This window comes from Hippoglossus stenolepis, chromosome 18 (assembly GCF_022539355.2).
Source record: "Hippoglossus stenolepis isolate QCI-W04-F060 chromosome 18, HSTE1.2, whole genome shotgun sequence".
Classification (NCBI taxonomy): Eukaryota; Metazoa; Chordata; class Actinopteri; order Pleuronectiformes; family Pleuronectidae; genus Hippoglossus; species Hippoglossus stenolepis.
The window spans coordinates 3,804,780-3,820,701 of record NC_061500.1 but is presented as its reverse complement, the minus strand read 5'-3'; the positions used below and the strand labels follow the sequence as shown (position 1 = coordinate 3,820,701).

The following is a 15,922-nucleotide window of genomic DNA, read 5'->3' as shown; positions in this document are numbered from 1 at the left end:
AGTGCTTTTAATACACTCATGAGCCATAAAACAAGCTGTTATGCACTGACTCTGTAGTCGAGTCGCCCTTGTTGTCAAAGTGAAGACGTGCGTCCTGTTATGACTGAAGATATTTCAAGAGCCTTGAAATACCAGATTCAAAGCACTAAAACTCCTGCATCGGCGATTGCACGGGGAAAAAAAAACATTAACATATCAAATACGTGAAGCCCCCATACACACACTTATACCTAATGCGTGCGTGAGGACGTGCACGTGAGCATACACTCTTAATGATCACATAAAAGCTCGTAGTACACCGTAAGACAGGCCTTAGGATGGATTAAGATGCAAGCCTTTATCAGTGGGTTCCCACAATCCCCAGTAGAGCATCTCAGCTCTCTCTCTTTCTCCCCCCCTTTCCATTTCTCTCATTCCTCAGGGATGGTGCTGGGAGAAAAAAGAGAGAGAGAGAGAAAGAGAGAGAGAGAGAGAGGGGAGGATGGTAGGAAAAGGAAACACACTCGAACAAGTAAGCTAATGGACAGGCCATGGACAGGAGGTCAGCTTGCAAGACAGCGCCAGCCGCTTTTAAAGTGAAGAGGCCAACGCGATGCTAAGTCGTCCTTGTGGTTATAATGAGTCCAGCACAAAAAGTGGCGTAATGAACGGGAAGATTAGCTCCAGTAGGTGAATGGGACGGGGCTGCCGGGGGGGGGCACCGGGTCAAATGGCTGTCATCTGCCTGAGGGTTGACAGACTTGAAGGCATCACATGATAAAAGCAGATTAACTCCTTTTCTTCAATCCTGGTCGGGGCAGTGAACGCAGCATCTGCAGTTATTGGTGGAAAATGGAATTGAAGCCAAAACAGAAAGTTCAGGTCGCGTTTAAAATCCAAGGAGCGGAGGAGGTTTTGTTTTTATTTGTCGGTTATTTAGCAGGATTACGCCAAAAAAAAGGTCTTGATTGTTACGAAACTTGGGGGGTGGGATGTGTTGTGGGTCTGGACTGGGTCCAGGAGTTATTTTCCACTTTCTTTAACGTTGTGAAATCATATTTGCATGATTCTCCTTGATTTCTCAGCCCATAATTCATTGATCTTGGTGAAAGGTTTGGTGCAGATCCAATTCGAAATCTGGATCTAGTGAATTTAAATGTTTCATCAGGTTGAGCCTTGGGGGGGTAGGTACTGTATGTGCCATTCTATTACTTTTTTACACTATAACATTTTGCAAGAGTCCAAATCCTGTTCCAGTTCCAGCCACAAACCCAAACGAATCAAATTTACGACATTGAAGACAGAGAAGAACAACAAACCCTAAACCATAGGAACATGTGAAATCGCTAAACACAACAAACACATTTAACATCAGCAGTGGGAAGGATGAGAGAGCTGCCCAGGACAGTGCTGAGCTTCAGATGTTCACAGAGTCAGATGTTCAAAGCCCAACGCTGCAGAAAAGCCTGATCCAGCACCCTGCAGGTCCAGCCCACCGCCAACAGGGGGCCCATTTACACCTTCTGACTCCACGATGCTGAAGAGCAGATTAGAGACAAGCTTCAGAGACGACCTTTGACCTCCAGAGTTGACCTTGGGGAGCGACGGGTCACAAGATCACCATAGCAGTTAATGGATGAAACAGTGGCTGCACAACGCCGCCTCTGTCTCCCCCACACGTCCTCTTTGGCAAATAAGCCCCCCCCCCCTGTCTGCCACGGGTGATGAAACTACATGGACATGGACACTGGAGGAAAACATCAATTTTTCCCCCTCATCATCGTCACCACCACACACACACACACACACACACAGGCCCGTTTTTCTCTGCTCTCGTCAGTGAGACCTTCCCACATCGGCCGCGATTGACTCGTCAGCTGCACAACGATGCGAGAGGGTGAGCTGCCCCGTGTGTGAAAGGTCAACGCTCCTTTTGGGCGCAGGGCGAGCACACACTGCGTAAACAAGACAGGCGTGAGGATAAATCACGTAGACCGTATATTTATTGCCTTAGTTGGCCGAGAAGTACATCCGCTGCAACATGATCCAGGACTAATCGCGTGGAGGAGGAAGAAGAGACAGAAGAGAGGGAAGAATCTGAGGAGTAAGGAGGAGGGGAAAGACAGAAAGTATTGTTCCGTCCACAAGTTTAGAAAAATGAAAATGCCTGAAATCCAAAAGTATGCATGCATCCATCAGAACCGGTGCTTGATTAAAAGATGCTTGATGGAAACACAATCATTCATTTTGCAGCAATTTCCCCAAATGTTTCTCCGAGCTTAGAAAACATTTTCATGGAAATAAAAAAGCGGAGACAGAAAGGCAAGTGGTCCAGTTGATCCCCGTGATGCATCATTAGCCGCGATCCGACCTCTTTAGTTACGCCGGGAAGTCGCTGCTCGATTCACGGGTTGTCACATTTACTTGTCACATTACCCCGGACGTCACAGAGAAAGACGCTCCTAGATTTGGATTTCCGTAATTATAAGCTCCACGGACGATTAATAGAAACGGCGTGTCAATGTGTTCTCGTCATGTATGATTGGAGGTTTGTAAATACACGCTGACTGAGGGTGATTCTAATTCCACCCCCCCACCACCCCACCCCTCGTTTCTGAAGCCTTCCCTTAAGCTTCCCGGCAGCACGTAAACAGGAAGGCAAGGGCCCTGCGTCTTCCTGGTTCGCTGCGCTGAGGGACCTGTAATATAGAACATGGAAGTAAACATGCAGAGGAACTACGAAACTGCACCGTCTCATCCTCTAAGACACGGTATGTATTTGATTTGGGATTACACGGAAAAAAAAAACCTAAATGCATGAAGTGCAGGGTAAAAATGGAAAACTCGAGGTAAAGTTTGGGGTCGACCAGCGGTTCTGCAGATTCCCTGTTCTACTTGAGTGAAGTTCGACGTCCTACAAGTGAGTGTTTTGGTTTGTAATTGGTTGAGACCTGTTGAACTCATCAGAAGATGTTCTCTGTTTAAACACTAACTCTTTTATTGTTTGGAATTCTTAGTATTTAAAAAGTCAAAATTACACGATTTTATATATTTATAATTAAAAAGACCAATTATAAATTACAAAGATAAATTAAAACATGGCACAATTTATTTTTAAAAGTTTGAAAAAATTGTTTTGAGTTGACCTCAAAATTAAAAAATCTAGTGGAATAAGTTGCCGCGAATGTTTTAATTTCCTAACTTTTCTTTTTTCGCTGCGTGTGGGTGATGAAGCTGAAGTGAGGCTGAACTACATTTTGATTAAGATTCCTGAGAACCCCACTTAAACTGAAACTTAATTAAAAACAAAATCATGAGTCTAGAAGACAAAACTAAAAAACCCATCCTCTAATGTAAGAGCAGCTGAATCATGAAATAAAACTGAAACACATTAACACGGCATTAACACGAGTGAGTCGACACCAGTGCCCCACTTGTTTCTCCTTCCCGACAGAGCCGAGGAAGCCGTTTGCATCATTCACTCTGATGTACAGTACGTGCGGCGGCAGATAAAACATCCTGAAGGATTTAACCGTGTCAGCTTACGCCTCCGGTGAAGAGGAAATATGAAAGATGTTGTTTACAGTCACTTTCACGTCGACCTTTTTCTTCCTCCTGAAGCCACTGCTCCACATTTACAGCATCTTTGAAGACTATTTTGACAAAGATCCTAAATAAAGACGAGGATCCTCTCCCGTCTCGTGCGGAGTTGTAACAGCTTTCTTGTCTTTTTTCGCTCTCCATTCAGTGAAATCTGTTTCTGGAAGAACTGCGGATGTTGCGTTGGCTCCCTGCTCGCTCTTGTATGTGGAATTTCCCCTGGAATCTTTAAATGTTTGATATGGCACAGTCTGATGTTAATGTCATCCAGACCTGCAACTGGATCCAGAGGATATTCTGGGCGCAGTATAAAGTTTTTCTGGTCCGTCCGTCTGATCTGTGACGACTCCTCGTGAAAGAGCTGCGAGGACAGCGGCGCAGACGTCGTGTGCTTCTGCTCGTCCCGACATGCTCCCGCTGATGTGTCAGTCACGGCATTCTGTCAAATTCATGACTTTAGATACTCTGATGTTTGACGGGAGCACGTTTCTGATCTGACGGCCATGTCATTGTTCTGCATATTGTCCAATACTGTTCTGATGCAACAGACTTTGTTCCTGGAGGGGACTGGTGGACGTCAACTGAGTAGACAAGGCAGCACAGATCCAGACGGCCCCATCACAGGCAGCAGCAGCAGCAGCAGTTGAATTCTGTTTACAATCCTCTGTGCTGCTCTGGTCTTCCCGTGTGCCGTTGCACTTCTTTAACACAACACAGCAAAGCGTCATATTGTGTAAGTTGAACAGTAGAAACCGAGGCCCGTTACCCTGCACGCCGCCACGGCCGCGTGTGTGTGTGTATGTACAGAATAAGTCTGCAGCGCACGTGCAGGTTTTCACCAAACTGGGTGATTTGCGAAGTGATTGAAGACGTCATGCATGGTTCAACAACACTTTTCTCCAGGTATCTCTACGTCCTATAGGTCTATAAGCCATGACCTTAAGCTTATATACGAGGAAACATTTATCATGAAGTTAGTATGAAGACAAGAAAATTGTGTCATGCACAGTAGTAACACATTAACTATTGCAACCAATAAGATAAGGGATCTGCAGATTGTTTTGATTAACCAATCATTCTTGATTATACGTCATAAATTATATCTTGACGATACCATAAATATAAATAAGTTAGCGTTGCCTGATTGTAAACATTATGTGCACAGGGTAAAAGAAGAAATAACTTTAATTTGTATTTTTGCAGTAAATATATAAACATTCAGTCTCTTTTCAATTGCCTTTATTTTGTTAATTTCAAGGATCCATTAGCGATCCAGTAGATCTCTGCTCTGCCCCCCGTAAAAAAAAACAACCACACTTGCAGACGCCGCGGTTACACATTAGGTAACTTGATCCTGCGGTTAAAGATCAGTCGTCATCATCAGCTGTCAAAAACCGGCCAAAGTCAACGTCTCGTCCCTCAAATATTATCAACACCTCAAGTGATAGCTCACGCGGTCAGATAACAGGGAGCCGTAAAGCCGTGTTGTAAACAGTGTTCTCTGCTTTGCCGCTCAGAGGCTAATGTACTTTTCAGGCTGGTATCATTATGTAACCTGCTGTGTTTGGATTGCACTCCCGCACACACAAACGCACACACACACAGACAAACAAATGTGTCAGGTTCAAATATAATGATTACATGGACAAGCAGTGAGAGGCTGAATCAACACATGCTTAATAATCACATAAAACTAAAGGTGCCATCAGCGGTAATAGACTTGTTTGTTTTTCCCATAAGCTGGAAATGCTCTTTTTATTTTTTTTTTTAAAGCCCTGTGACCTTTGGCAGACAGATGGAAGGCAGCAAAACACAGCCCCCCCCCTGTCGTTGTTTTAAGCATAACGATGTCAACAGACCCTCTCCTGTACGTGTGCTGCCGCTCCACAGTTAATCACGTCCCTGCCGGTGCATCTGTACGCGACTTCAACAGCAAAATATGACAGAACGTGGAGCAATTTCCTCGTGTGTGTCCCTCTTTTCCTGCTTTTTGCATGTGCATTCGACACTCGACACCCGTCTGTGTGCTTGTCTTGATTCGGTTCGAGCTGAGCGAAATCTGAATAATGGATCCGGCGGCGCGTTGGTGTCGGGTGAGATGTTGCCGCCACAAAACTAAACCCGGCTGTTGTGTAATCATCAGGCTCATACACATGTGCCCCTGCCAGCGTGTATCACAATACATGGAACAGATGGCAGGGAGGGTGTTAAATAAACACAAATACATGCTCATTATCAGCTCGGGTTACAGGCAGCTGCCGCCGCTCGTTTTCGCTTTTTCGAGGTTCTATAAAATCACGACCCGATAAACTCTGAAAACAAATCACGGTGCAGGAAAGCAAACACAAGTCATGTTTTTGTGTGTGTGTGTGTGTGTGGGGGGTTGGACAATGCGGTGGCTCAAGCTCTTTCTAATCTCTCGCCTGTGTAGTACATGTGAAATCTATAACATTGTCAAGCGCAGCTGGCAGAGAGAGGAAGAGCAACACAGCCTTTGTAAATACAGTTAAAATATATTTATATATATATGCACACATGCAAATTTGAGCACAAAGACGGTGCCACTGACACACAGGCATAACTATGCACAGATTGCTCCTGCTAATTTTTTTTTTTTTAGAAGCAAAGGCATTAGGCCTGTGGCAGCTTTACTTTCTGGCATTAAGCTCTTGTCCCTGATAACACTGCTGTCTTCCCCCCGGAGAGCAGATCTTCACTGGACTATAGCATTAACAAGATAGGGACTAAATGTTCCACGTCCTCCGCCGTTTCATAATATTTAGAGCAAAACTGTCACGTAAATGATTAACTCCTCCCTGGGCGATCCTCCCCGCAGCCCGAGGGCGAAGCAATCAAGGCAGGTGACAATGTGAATGAGGACGACGCACACACACGACCGTGAAAGTCGGAAAAGAGTGGAAACATTTCTACCGAGCTGAAGGTGATGTCTTCAAATAGCTTGTTCCGATTGTGTTCGTCAGCCCCGAAAAACTCACAATGCAACGGTGTGAAATTTGAGCAAAAAGAGAACATTTACGAATTATTCACAGGACTTGCACCGGCTCTGTTCGTCCTTTTCACTTGTTTTTTATCTCTTTTTATTTGCACGTCATGTTGTCCTTTTAGTCACATCGAAGCTTTGTGAACCAGGAGATCTTATCAGCGTGATTCATAAAGGTCCGGCTAACTGAACCACACGGCACAGACCCTGTGATAAACAACAACCGGGGATACGTCGATGCTGAGCCATCGAGTTCTGTCTCCTCTCCGATCCCTCGCTGTCTGCACTGCACTCTCTGGATATTACTCTCCCTTTCGCCGCGCTCATTTTAAAGTCATGCCACCACCGCCGCTGCACAAACCGCGTTAGTCAATTAGCTCAATGTCAGTGACTGTGATGGACTTGTGGACATGATGCCCCCGCGGCGTTTTTGCTGCGCTCTTTTCACATAAGGCCCTACTTCCACAAACAGTCCCATTGACTGAGCCGCCCCCATTGGCAGACACTAAAGGTCAACTTTCTGCAGCGACTCCCCCGCCAACGCCACCGGATCTCCCCGGCGCTCGGAGCACATGGCGAGCGGGGCGGGCGGGCAAGAGCAGAGTTGGATTAAAAAGATGATGCTAATTTCTCACAGCCTCAAATTTGTCATATATTTTGCCGTCGTCACACAGTTTTCATCGAGCGACAAGCGGCCTCAGAACAACCTCCGTGATCTTCACTTTGTTACGACTTTGAGACGCGGCTTCTGGATTGTTTGTCGTTTGTTTTGGCGAAAAAAAAAAAAGAAAAGGGGCGAAAGCTTTAGTGTCGCCACAGCAGCCACATCTGCTCCTCCAGGGCCACCGGCTCCTCAGACCAACACGGTCCCAACAAGACATTTCCATTAGCTGTTGCATTACCGTCACCCCCACCCCCAACCCCCATTCCCTCACTCTCTTTCTCCACGCACCCCAGAAGTGGCTCTCTGAGGAGAAAGCATGTGGAAGCTGCAGAGGCAACCCCCCCCACTTCCACCTCTTGCATCCCAGCATGTACAGTCCTGCATTAGCGCACTCGGGTGGACTTGTTTCTGTGCAGGACAGACATGTGACATTGGGAGGTCAGCACCCCCACCCCCCCAACCACCACCACCACCGCCGCACACATCTTTCTCCAGACCTCACCGACCCTCCGTCCTCCACCCCTCAGTTCCTGGTTTGCCCTTCGTGGACGCATTTGGGCGGGGCCATCGAGAGCTGGGGAGGCAGGTGCTACGTTTCTGACCTTCCCCTTCACGAGATCGGGTCCAGTGACATTCGGAACAAGAGCTTGGTTGGGTTGCATCTCCCTCCTCCCCCCCACCCCCCTGCCACCAAGCTGGCTATAATGCCAAGCGTGTCGAATCGCTTTAGCGTCAAAATGCCGACACTCCTCACCCCTCTCCCTCTCTTTCTCTCTCTCTCTCTCTCCTCCAACATCCCTGACACTGGCTCTTTCTCTCCCCCCAGCTTCTCGGCCTCCGGGGACACACAGAGTCTGATGATCTGTGGCTGCTGTTGCCCTTCAAAATTCCCATCGACGGGGACGGAGGTAACTGACCGTGGTTAGAGGAGGAACAGCCAGAACCGCCGTTGACAGCAACAAGCTCCCGGTCGGTTTCTAAAAAAGGACACCTCGGCCCCCCCCCACTGCTTAACACACAGGCCAGTGAACAAACAGGAACACCGAGGTGGACGTGTCGGGATTGGACCCAACATTATGATGGATCACATCTCTCAAGATAAGACTAAAGAGCTTCTACTTCCACATAATTAAAGATTGTGACCCAGTGTTCGAGTGACACTACGAATGTCGAGGGCCAAGTAAAACATCCCCGCATTCTTGTGCTGTTGTTCTTCATTGTTACCAAAGCAGCTTCGGATGTTGCAAGCAAAAGCATAACAACCAGGAAACGCGTAGTTTTTTTCCCGAAAGAAAATAAGACTCGATAAATAAATCACAAAAATTGGCCTCTTCCGTTGGACTGGCCTTGTCCAAATATGCGGCCCTGCTGCTGTTAGCCGATCCAGATGTGAGACGCAGACGTGTCGGGTTCTTCATCATCGTGTGGTGACAACAGGAAAAACAAAAACAGGCGCCGTACTGTAAAGAAACACTTGTTTTTTTTAATGATGTTCATCTGTTACAACACACACGGTCACTTTTAAACAATTTCTCTTCGTCAAATCTATGTTAATAATTGATCTCGGTGCATTTTTAAGTGCAGGAAGAACACATTTCCCGGTGTTTATTTTTGCGCGGCAGCGTGTCACGAGCCGTACGAACTGTTTCTCCTGCCAGTGTGACACACATGCGATTCTTTCCCATCCCACTCCTCCCATGTTTATCTGCGGTTAGAGGAGCCAAGTGTCCCTCAGCACTTACTCAGCCTTGTTGATACAGCGATGAGGCTCGGGATCAGGATCAGGGAGAACTGAAGTGACACAGCAGCCTCTGACTCTCCTGCTTTCGATCAGCTGACCGTAACAGACCCAGAATGTGGGGGTGGTGGGGGAGTGTATCTGGGTTAAGACGTACATGTTCATTTATATTCATGCCATTCGTTAATTTGCTCGTATATTTCAGCGGAACCCAACGTGCTTTTCGTCGTGATTAACATACTGTTCTATGTTGGGAAACATGGGGCCTGAAGAATGAGAACTTGCTTATTCATGTTTAATTAATGCTAATAAAAAATGCACGGTTTTCCTCTTCCCTTTTTCCAGATGCAGAGCCGGTGCTGTGAAAACCTCACTCGTGGGGTCAGGATCAACTCCGAGGAGAGCGGGAATCTGTGGCAGCATGAAATTTCATCTCATCTGTGAAAACTGCCTCTGAGAGAATATATTATCTACGAGCTAAATATAACTAACGACACGATAGAACATGCATTTAAAGAAAAAAATTATAAGTAACGAGTTTTCTGCTTTCTGATTTTTAAAAGAACAATGGATACATTTGTATTCTGCTCCAAATATTTATTAGCCATTCAATTATGCCGTCCTCCGGATAATTTAAATTTAAATGCTGTTTCTTTTGTGCTGCCATGATCCAAATTTAAATTCATAATGACGGCCTCTGAGGATTTCGGCTCGGTTTAAAAATTCAACTTCAACTCTCGGCTCCCAACTCCACCAACCCCTTAATTACACTGTGGAGACGACAATGACGGCGTGATTGTGGGGACACGACCACTTCTCGCACCGTCCCGTGTCCCTGGCTGCCAGCGCGCCGCGCTCTGTGCCGGGTCTGAGCTACAACAATGAGATAGTATTTCACTCCGATGGTGCTGCCGTGGGATTATAGGCTCAGAGAGTTATCAAAGGCTTAGTTGCTCTGATTTCTAGTGACCTGTCGTGGACAGCTGCCATTACTCCGTGTAGCGCGGAGACCTCCACCTCTGCATTTGCATCCTAGCCGCGGCCGCGGTGGCAGGCGGCCGCCGCGGGGCCATGTGGCTCGGTGGATTCCCATTGGCAGACATGGCAGATCCTGTGGGTATTCTGTGAATCCCCTTCAGATAAGATGGACTAGAAGCATTATAAAGGGAATATGATACTACAAGTAGGGTGTTCAGAGAGGGATACCTCCGCTATAGGCTGATCTCACCATGTTTATGAAAAACATAACCTCAACAATGGAGGTAAAAATAAAGCCTGGTGAATCACAGCTGCTTTGTAATTAGTGAGTCCAGAGGCTCATCCTTCTCGTCTGCACTCCGCTTCACATCCTTGGAAAGTTTGAGCATCTTTTAACTCATAAGCTGCAAAGTTATTGTCCTGGTTCACCATCTCTACTCTCGTGAAACGTATTTGTGACGTTAGTTGGTGGCTGTGCTGCACAAAGTAGAACAACCAGCAGCTAAAGAGCCACAAACTCCCCTCAGACGTTGGATCACAAGCAGAGTGAATATTGGACTTTGTGACATGGTAACGTCCCCCCCCACCACATACATGCCTGTGTCGGACAATGAGTAACTACATCGTACATATACAGTTTAATGTTAGAAGATGTGTTTATAGTTTTTCCACTTGCCACAAATGACCAAAAAAAGTAATAATGCAGGTTTATTTTTAACCTTTTTTATTATATAACACTAATAAAGCTGGTTGGTGGTTTTGTTATGACTCACTGGCGCTGCAATAAATTAACTGGAAATAAAATAAATTGCCTCGAAATGTAAACTGACCTTTTCCAGTTTTTATATTTGGTTCGTTTACATTTCACGAGAATTTGTCTCAGTTTTCAAAATTTGTCCAGAGACGTATTTTTCTTCTTTTAAATGATCATCTGACGTCCAGAGACAACAGATGTGATGCGTTTTAAAGCACTGCAGCAAATCTGTTTTCAATTAAATGGCAAATGTTCAACAATAAGCCTCTCTACTCTGTTCCTGTGTGGATGGATATGGAACAAGGGCATGGACTGAGATCTCCTCTTGCTAATATGACGTTATTAGATTGTACAGAATTTCTGCTTCTCATCCCTTTTTTCATTTTTATAACCAAAGTATAAATGAACAGCTCAGTCGTGTGGTTCTGTGGAACCGCAACTCAAGTATCTCACGGTATCTGATAAGTTTAATATAAATTCTAAACTCAAAAGCCAATTAACTGAACACTTTGGCAGTTCTTATCCCAGTTTTGACAAACTCCAGTCCTCTGGCCTCAAGTGAACCCCCGACCGTCAAAAACACAGATATTAGCTGCTGCTTGAGACCAGACATGATAGTTTGTGCGTTAAAAATATTGTTGTGTGTGTTTGAGCTGATGAATGGGGCCCTGGCCCCATAATCCGCGACTTGGCGTCCTTCGGCCCCTCTGGTTTCTGACCTAGGAAGCAGCCAGGGACAGCGCTGACTCTGGCCAGCCAATTAGAGCGCAGGGGGTGCGGGGAGCACGGAGCACGCTGGGGCTAACGAGCTCCCTCTCTGTGACCCTCCTCACCTCTGCAGGACCCCTCGATGGGAAATATGAGGAGCCGGGAGCCACTTCAACTTGCCAAAACCTCCCCAGCCCCTCTCTTTAGCCTTGTTTGCTCCCCCCACCCCAGCCTCTCGTCTCAGACCCCGCTGTGCGACCACAAGGTCTGCAAACACACGCTGCTTCTCTGCAGAGCCCGGCCACATGACTTTTTACTGCCATGCTGCAGCAAAAAAGTCGCTTCACAGAAAAACAATGAGGATGAATTCACATGCACGGGGGATGAAAAGCTTGCGTTTCCGTGCAGTTTACTCTGGCCTGGTTTTAGGTGGAGGGGCAATGGAGCCTCTGTCCAAGTCCTGTGAATAGTAAATGGGCTCCAAATTAATTGGCAGGATTTGTGAGGCAATGAGATAATTCTGAGCAGCGTAATGAAGTGGGACTGCCATGAACACTAATGTGGTTTGGCTTTCAGCATAATTGCTACTTACTTTAACAAAACAGCACCAATAAAGATAGATGAAACGCAAACAATACACCTGGTGTGTAAATGCAAGCAGGTAACACCGAGGACGGAGCAGTGAGATCATGTTAGTTCCTTATCCGGCGCATCGGGGAGCCTCATCCAAAGCTAATGAAATAAAAAAGAGAAGGGGAACCAGTCACAACCATCTACGTCCAACACCCCCACCCCCTTTTCTCTCCAGGCAGAATTGGTCCTGTCATTTGGACCCCTCCAAACACGGACCATATGTGAGTTCAGCACTGGCAATCAGACTGCATTGTGGAGCAGGCGGCTGAGTTCATCAGGAAAAAATTAGCCCGCCGCTCTGCAGGCCTCGCTCCCATTGGCCAGTCACGCGGCCCGCTCCGTTTGAGGGCACCCCAGACATTCCTGCGGATAATCTTTTCCATTCCTCTGCTCAGCTCGGTGAGGACAGACCAAATCACAGCACAAGGCCTGCATTGTGAGGGCCTTTTCAAAAAGCCCTGTTTTCAATGCCGTCCTCTCTCTTACGCTTTCCCTCTCTCTCACCTCATACACCACAATCCCCCCAACCAAAAAAGGAAGAAAACGTTTTCCCATCATGACTCCTTTTTCTAATATAAAACACTAAAATGATTTTGCCCTTTTTTTTAAAAAATAATCCTGCAGGAAAAGCGAGGTCCCGAAAAACACCATGTTTCTCACGGTCCCTTTCCAGTAAAAGTTTGTTTTTGAAAAGCCCAAACAATGTAAAACCACTGAAACCGGAGCCCGGCCACATCAGTCCGCAGCCCGGGGTTCAGTAGATCACTGCTGAATACGTCTCCCCCGGGCGAGGCTCGCAAGCCTTCCCAGAAAACCTCCTGCTTGGTCACCGCTACACGCCTCGCGCCTCCCACAGCAGCTTGTCATTGTGGCCGTCGTCGGCAGCTGGAACGCCGAGATTGGAGGACAATCACACAATCTGGGGACACTGGTGGATTTACAGCAACACGTTCCATAATTAGACCCATGATTATTACAGGGTCTATAAACTTTCCAACTGCAGCCTGTCCACCCTCTGCTGCTAACGGTTCACTTTCTGTCGCTCGCCCTGCTCGTGGCTGCTCAGGGAGCACCGGCTGAATTTGTTTAATATCTCCGCTCGTGAAAAAGCAACAAGGAGAAGATAGTAAAATCAAACTTGTCAACACTTTCGCTCTCCGCTAGATTTGCCCCTGAGTCTGGAGGTAGACAAAATAACCTCAAGTGAGTCATAAGCCTCGTGTGCTTACAGCCACAACACAAGGAGGGAAAACCGTACTTTTTCCTGACTTTACGTGTAATCCAGATGCTCCCTAATTGTTCTGGGAGGCTGCCCACCTTTCCTGCTGGGTGTAACTGTGAAAAAATGCTGCAATCAATCAAGAGAGGTCTTAAAAACACAAAGATGGGGGTGAGGTTGGTTGGAAAAACTGTGCACTTCTCCGATCATGCTGAAACTTGTCCGCGAAAGAGTATATACCTGTGAAAGAGGGTCGAAACTTGTCTCCACTTCAACAGCAAAGAATAAATGATCCTCCAAAGAGAGACAGTCTATTTGCGTTAAGGACGACTGAATACACTTTGTCTAACGAGTGTAAGACAAATATACAGTATGTGTTGTTTGTTGTTTCTCCAGTTATGTCAGATGGGGGAACATGGCCCCTGCAGCAGGTTCAGGCTCAGCGTCCTGCTTTGAACTCTTTGAATGTACAAGGTGTTCTACATAATATCCAGTCTACGCAAAACAAACACTGCATGAGCTGTGCGAGTACGAAATGGGACATTTGCTGCTGCTCGTCTGTTATCACATTTCAGTTGTGTTTGTGATCCTGGAAAAATAATCTATAACAGAAAGAAAACTGTGCAGCGATGGGTTTGATCAGTGTAATCGTGCTGGATTGTATCTTTGTCTGATAAAATCCAGTATGATTCTAAAAATGTGGAAAGACCTCCAGGCAGTTTTTTTTTTTTGCCAAAGCCCAGCATTGCCAGAACAAGTCATATATTCGCGAAATGGGTCTGGGAGCTGTCACTTCACTTTCAATTTGCAACGGACATGTTGCAGATCAAAATGCAGTTGCGGCAGTGAAATAAACCTAGAGTCACTCAGAGCAATGAAATGTGCAGAGTTTCAAAAAAAATGCTGTAACTGCAGTTGTTTGTTCTTCCTCTAATAAAACTGTTGCAATAGCAAATTCAACAGAGCGCTTTAAAATCTGCTTTGGAAATCTGTGGGGGTGGGGGGGTAAAACTATTGTAGTTGTGCTATAGATTAATCAGACTGTGTAATTGTTGACATTATCTTTGCGATTAGAGAGTCTGGATTTCATTGTTGGCTCCGTTAGCATCGAGCACATCGTGTATTTACAAGACTTTCATTGAACGTTTAACTTGTTTGTCCTTGTTTGGAAAAGAGATTACAAAACCCCATGACCACAGAGAAGACCGACTTAACTGAATATTTTAAAAAACCATTTACTTATGCGTTGTTAAATCCACTGAACAACATCCACTAACGCAGCTAACAGCACTTAAAGCAAAGGAGAAATGAATTCAATCAAGGAAACCAGTGAAGGAGACGGACTGGTTCGTGCTGCTGAGACAATTCAACACCAAACAAAGAGTAGTCGCATTAAGTTTCAATTAAATCCTTATATTATCTTTTTCAGAATCACCTGAAAATGTCAGAATAAGAGTATGTACTTCTATATCTTTCTTGTACTGAGAAGTACTAAGGGTACAAATTCTAAAAGTATCTAACTTTGACGTGAAGCAGCTGCTCTGGTGGAGCTGTTTGTGTGTTTATTTGACTTTCTCTCTTTGCCGTCACGCTCCGCTCACTCGGCGGCCGCTCTCAGCTGCGCTCGGCACCGCCGCCGCCGCAGGAGGAGCGAGCCTTCGGGCACCGGGTGATAAATGTATCGTCATTAAACGTTTGTTCTGCGGCAGGTCGGTCCCCTTCTCATTAGCCACATACCAGACAGTTCAGTCGAGAACACGCACGGAAGTCAGAACCTGCTCCGGCTGTGTTTGGGGGTGTGAAGGTGCAGAGGTATTCGGAGGAAGGGGCGGATCTCGGAGCGCCTCTGTTAACTTGTCGATCACCGCGGCTCCACATGCAAAGACACCATTAATCATAAAGTACCGGCTGAACGTGGCGCCCCGAGCCACACCCGTGACCGGAGGCGATGGCGTGTGCGTAACAAACAAGCAACACTGCTTGAAAGAAAAAAGAGAAACTCAAATCAGCATTTCTCTATATGCAGAAAGGGGTTTTCTTTCAACACAATATCAATAATGTAACAATTATGGTCTGATGTCTTGAAAGCAGATAAAATGAAATTAGTATTTTGGACGATTGGAGTCTCTTCGGGTGCATTCACCAACTATCTTTACACGAATACACAATAAAACTAAACATGGATGGGAGTTGAGACCGGGATCCGGCTGAGGGCCGATTCCAAATTATCCGAATAATTTTTTTGGACAGTTGTGCATTGCAAAACCATGATGTCAGACCTGCTGCTGGAAACTTGCAGCAAGAGGGAGAGACGGTCCAAAGAGAGAAGCAATCTGCTGAAACGTCTTTCAACACAAATGGGTTTAAATTAGAGGAATGACAAGTGTTTGACTCTTTACAAACCAAGCAACTCGTTTGTTACCAAGGGTGATATACTGAGTTACTCTTCACCTCAGTTGAGTGCGCTGCCATCGAGCTAGCATCTACTGCACGTGAAGCCTTTAGGGTGCATCTGTAAATTACAGCAACACAGTAATGTGTCTGCATGCACATCGCAGCACTACAACAGAAACGAGAAAGAGGCGGTTGAATAGGCTGGTGGAGTTTGTGCACACTTGAGTCACATGCACACCTTTTGTGTTCAGATA

The 15,922-nt window shown here is 46.1% G+C and overlaps 1 protein-coding gene across 6 annotated transcripts in view; it reads right to left on the bottom strand.

The window, feature by feature from the left end:
* Positions 1-15,922, bottom strand: part of rxraa (retinoid X receptor, alpha a) — a 99,684-nt gene that overhangs the window by 56,941 nt on the left and 26,821 nt on the right. The gene's annotated exons all lie outside the window — the stretch shown is intronic.